This window comes from Tursiops truncatus, chromosome 12 (assembly GCF_011762595.2).
Source record: "Tursiops truncatus isolate mTurTru1 chromosome 12, mTurTru1.mat.Y, whole genome shotgun sequence".
In the NCBI taxonomy this organism is placed as follows: domain Eukaryota; kingdom Metazoa; phylum Chordata; class Mammalia; order Artiodactyla; family Delphinidae; genus Tursiops; species Tursiops truncatus.
Genome location: NC_047045.1, coordinates 38,333,843 through 38,339,922, shown reverse-complemented (window position 1 = coordinate 38,339,922; position 6,080 = coordinate 38,333,843).

The following is a 6,080-nucleotide window of genomic DNA, read 5'->3' as shown; positions in this document are numbered from 1 at the left end:
TTCATATTTTAAAAGCTCTCCAAGGATTCTGATGATCAGTCAATTTAAGAAAGCACTGCAATTGAAAATCTGAACAGCAAATGATACCCAATAACATTAGATTCTGCGATATCTTATAACGTCCTGTCTGCTCTACTTCTGAAACATAGCCTGAATCTCAGTATCCTCTCTAATTCCTCCACACCCATCCTAATATTAGGCCCATTTATTTATTGCCAAAACTAAGTAACTGCCACCTACCTGGGCTCCTTGCTTCCACTCTTGTCCCTGTGCAGTCCATTCTCCACAAAGCAACCAGACCATTTCTTCAAAAATGTGAAACAGAACTTGCACCCTCTTGCTGAAAATGTTCCAGTGACTTCCTGTCACACTGTGATGGTTTTAAAATATGTCCATAAATTCTTTGTTGCTTCTCCCTTGAAAAAATAAAGCCTGATTCCCCTCCCCTTGATTATGGGCTATTCTTAGTGACTTGCTTGTAAGAAACAGAATGTGACAAAAGTGATGGTGTGTGATGTCCAAGATTAGGACATAAAAGATATTGTGGTTTCCTTCTTGCTCTCTTTTCTTGAATCAATCACTTACTTGGGGGAAGAGAGATACTATGTCACATTCAAGCAGCCCTACGAAGAGGTCCATATGGTGAAAAACTGAAGCCCTCTGCCAACAGTCAGCAAGGAACTGAGGGCTTCTGCCAATAGCCAATTGAATGCTCCATCTTGGAAGCAGATCCTCCAGCCTCAGTCAAGCCTTCAGATGACTGTAGCCATAGTCAATATCTTGGCTCCAATTATCTGAGAGGCCCTGAGTCAAAACCACCCAGTTATTTGGCTCCCAAATTCCTGACTCACAGAAACTATGAGATAATAATGGTTTTAAGCTATTATGTTTTGGGGAAAATCTGTTAGCAACAATAGATAACTAATACACATACTTAAAATACAATCCAAACTCCTTGCCCTGACTGGCAAGGCTCTACATACTTAGAATTCTGCCTATATTACTAATTTTATCTACCACTCACTTTGTGGGAAAGACTACTAGTTGTCCCTTAACAGCTAATTGTCTCTACTTTGTTTAGAAATAGAGTCACCAAAGTTTATCCAGGTATATGAATTCAAACTACTGACCATATTTCCTAGCCTCCCTCACAACTAGATTTGGTCATATGGCAAATTCTAGCCAATAGGATGTGAGCAAAGGGATGTGTGTAACTCCCAAGTTGTGCCTTTAAATAGAAGGGATGTGGCTTCTGTTCCCCTTCCCCTCATTTCTGATGACTAGAATACCAGTATGATGGTTAACGAGGAGAAGCTGGACTAGCCATCTCAAGTCACAAGATGGAAGTCTCATGGTAAGCATGGCAAAGCAACAGGATAAAAAGAGCATTGGTCCCCAATACCATTAAGCCAGGTCTGTCTTGTCTTTAACATGAGCAAGACACAGGGCTATATATTGCATTATATCATTGCATTTTTTGGTCTCTTTACTACAACAGCCCAACCTATACGTTAACTTACTCAGCTCCTTGTTTACCACGTTCTAGCCACATTGATCTTCTTTCTTCTCTTCTACTACCCTGAGGTCTTTGCACTTGCTGTTCACTCTGCTTGGAATTCTTTCCCCAGCCAGAAGTCCCCCATGGCTGACTCCCTGCTACCAGGTTTCATTGTTTCATCTAAAACACCTACCCCTGTGTTGTTCTCTATTACATAATCATGAATGAGTTCTATTCTTCATGGTACTCTCAGCATCTTAAATTTTCTCACTTATCTGTTTGTTGTCTGTCACTCTCCACTAGAATACAATCTCCATAAGATCAAGACTCTTGTCTGCCTTATTTCCCGCTGAATCTCCTGTGCCAGGAAAGTGCCTGCACGTAGTAGGTGCTCTATAAGTATCTGTTGTGCAAATAAGTTAACAAATGAATTGATGATAAATGATGTCAAGAGCCTAGTCCTTGGATCACTTTTCATAATTCAGCCTCCTTTATCTGCTGAAATTAGGGTAAGTTAGGTAACAATAATGACTTAACTCAGGATTAACAAAAGGATGTCAATAAGTCTCTTATACCTTCATATTAAGTGTTCTGATTTAATGAGGAAATAGAAACACAGAAACAGTAAATGAATCTCTGCCTTTAGCCTTTAAAACCCAACTAGAGAAAAGTAAAAACGAGCTCATAAAAATATTATGCCTAAAGAACAGATTCTCTTAAATCCTAATATAGATTATCGTATTACATGGCCTCTAAGATGCCAGCTATTGTGAGACACACCATTGTTTTATGTACCATGAAAAAAGAAAAAATGCTGCTGTGGTACATTGCGTTATTATTCCTCTGTGCCCACAGCCCCTTCCCAGCCTCAGGGTGGATGGAGTATACTTCCCCTGCTCCATTGTCAGGATTGACCATGTGACTTGCTTTGACCAACTGAATGTGAATCGACATGACAAAGGCCATATCCAGGCAGCTTTAAATGTGCCTGTGAGGTTAGATTCAGCTTTTGCTCCTTCCCTCAACCGTGAGATAATGGTAGAATAGTCCCAGAAAGTGGCTAGTCCTTCCACCTGGATTCTAGAACGACATATGTAGCTGTGCAGAGGTAAGCCAAGCCCGGTCAAACCAACCAGAGCAAAGGCCAGTGGAGCCACAGCCAACCCACAGCCCTACATAATGTGAATAAGAAATAGGTTTCATAGTAAGCCAATGAGATATCGATAATCACAACAAAAGCTATGACAATTAACCTACCACATACCATCAATTGTAAGCTGCATGTTGGTTTCAGAGGTGTTAAAATGTGGACCAATGTGTGTCTTAGGATCAATAAAATATGGTATGTATTATATGTTATCACATATCAGCAAAGATATATTGCAAGTGCCCAATAAATATTTGTTGACTTGATTTTATGTACATGATGATGTGGGTTCATATACATGATAATGTGAGTTCATATTTTTAGTGAGAGTTCTTGATACACACCTTTTCTTTTTAACACATTATATGTAACAGGATAACCTTAGGTATTAACTGTAATGGAAACTAAAATTTATATAGCAAGCAAAGTTCAAACTAAATAAAAGGCAAGCTGGGACTTTTCATTACTTCTCATCTGTCCCCACTCCTTACACCTCATATAATTTCCTGACTTATATCCCAGAGGACTTCCTTCTCTATCTGTCCCCCTCCATAGCCCATATACTAGATATTAGTATTCTATTATTTGGAGGCCAACAGAGAGCAAAGGTAGCAAAAATGGAGTTCAGTAGCCACTGGCATAAACATAAGACGAAATATTTAAATGTATGCTTGTGAAACAGGTTTTTCATATTCTCCAAACTAGATAAGAGACTGAATAGGCTGAAGGAGGGAAGAGGTGGAACCACATGAGCCACAGAGTTTCAGAGATGTCAGCATCTGCCAGAACAAGCACCAACTATCGCCAATGCCAGGAGCTGTGTAGGTCCTAACTCAGAGCATTGTTCACTGTATATGGTGTAACACTGAATATGTATAAGTTAATCACAATATATAATTTGGATATTTTTATCCAGAAAAAAAATGAAAGTGATGATTATGATAATAATAATAGTAAACATTAATTGAGCAGGGCACTGACTATATGCCTAGCACTAGGCTAAATGATTTATCTAAACTATCTTAGTTGTTCCTCACAATACTCTTATGTATTAGTCAGCTACTGCTGCAATAATGCTTTGTAACAGCCACCCCAAAATCCAGTACCTTGCAGCAACAGGCATTTATTCTCTTTTTCATCCTTCTGCAGGCCAGCTGTTTGGGTGATCTAGGCTGAGCTCTGCTGCACAGCTTTAATTCAGGCTGTGGGCAGGGGAGACTGGCTCCAGGGTGCATGTTAGGTTAGATCTGCTCCATAAGTGTCTCATTATTTTGGGAAGAACAGCTACCTGGGGCATATGCTCCTCATGGTGACGTTAGGAGAACAAGAGGGCAAGTGAAAACACATGCTACCAGGCATGGAACTGGCACACTGTCACTTCTACCAGTATTCCATGACCAAGACCAACATCAGTGGGGCGGAGTGGGGGTCATACCCCAAGGGAGATGGGAGTGAATATTTGCTGAACTATAATCAAAAATATTTTATAATAATGTAGGTATATAGGTATTTTACACCCATTTTACAGATGAATGAACCAAAGCATAGAAAGGTTAAGTGATTTGCCCAAAGACATTCAGCTAGGAAGTGATAGAACCAAGATTTAGATCTAGCCTGATTCCAGAGCCTAGTATCTTAACTATCACTCTATACAGTTTTAACAAACCATACTCCAAAAGGCATTATAAAGAGAAATATAGAAGCAGTGGTAATTTTACAATAATAAATGGGACCCGAGGAAAAGAAGTATGCAAGATAAAAGACTATTTTGAGTTCCTAATCAATAAAGATGATTTTCTCACTAGCTTTCATAGCTGCAAGAGGTTATACTGTAGCAATCCACAGAAGGATGTGGGTTCATTTATTTTTGGATTCCCCCCACACCGTACCAATATGTTAACATTTTATCTATATAAATACTACCTTTGTTACTTATTTCCTATCCACCTCCTTTGAAAGGGATATCTCATTTATTCTGATAATTACAAGTAACCTATAAAGGAATTATAAAGTGTCTCCTTGTAAAAACGCTTGGGGCCTTCAATGGCAGTCGTATTAAATCAATATTAAAAACAATGAGGTCCAATAAAAACATTAGATTCGAGCCTTAAGAGGCATGCAAACAGTCCTGCAGAGAAAAAAAAAAACCTGAGACATGATTATAAAATATGAGAACGAAGGTGCAAATATCACCAACAAATCCTTTGGAAATATTTTTAAAGAAAAGACTGTCTCTCTTACAGCCTGGGATAAATGAAAAACAGGAGAGAGTTCTATGCCCAGGGGACTTCAAAGATTGAGATGTTGACCAGTTCATTCAGCTTCAGTGTCTTGGAATGCCCACAGACAGGCTGTTTTTTAAACTCCATATGCTTCCTATATCACAAGTACTTTAGAAGAATTGTTTTTCTTCTTTCTACGATAGCAAAAGAATCTACTGTCATGAAATAGACCCCTGGGTCAGTGTTACAAGTAAAGCCCAAACCTACTGTGAGACTTCCACTTCTTACTCTAGCTTTCTCTCCTCTATTATTATGATGATTTCAACTTCAAATTGCAGCTGTGGTCATTCATTTCCCTTTAGAAAAAGTATGAAGCTGAAAGATCTTCCAACATATAAAACCAAATAGCTACAACTTAAACTACCCGTTTCACATTGTTCAGATCTTAACTTAAACAAATCACCCATGTAAAGGCATTTTTGAGACAATTTGAATGTTAAGAATTTTGGTCATTTTGTTAGGTGCAATTGTATTGTGATTACTTTTTAAAAAGGAAGGCTTCATTTCTTGTAAATAAATTCTGAAATATTTAGAGGCAAAATATGATATCTGGGAGTTGCTTCAAAATACTCCAGCACTGTTGGGAAGGGGAGTGAAAAATGTGGATAACTGCCAAAACCAGATAATAAGTACATATGGTCTCATTATCCTTTTTTTTCTACTTTTGTGTAAAGTTTGAAAACTACAATAGAAAGTAATAAAAAGTAAAAAAAATACCCATTTAAAAATATCACAAAAAGACCTCTGTAAGAGAAATCTAATAATTCAAAAGAGGGCTTCAAAAGTGAATGGATTTCTACCTGAAATAAAGTAAGTTCTAAGCCCTATAACTTTTAACACCCTTAAAACAACACATCACCATAATATTCACAAGCAACACAGCGTTTCAATTGTCTTTTGTACGCACATGTGTATGCTATGTGGGTAAATTGTATGATTTGTTCTGGAGTTAAAAATAGCCATTCTCCTAGAAGTATAAGAAACAAAAGCACTTTATATCTATATTTTTTACTGATTTGAAGTTGGGAGGACCTATGGCTGAACAGTGGAGAACGATGAGTGTTTGTGATGTAAGTTTCCTATTTGCCAGGCACTGATCTAGGTACTTTATGAACTCATGCTAATATTCAAAATTACCCATTAATATAGGTAA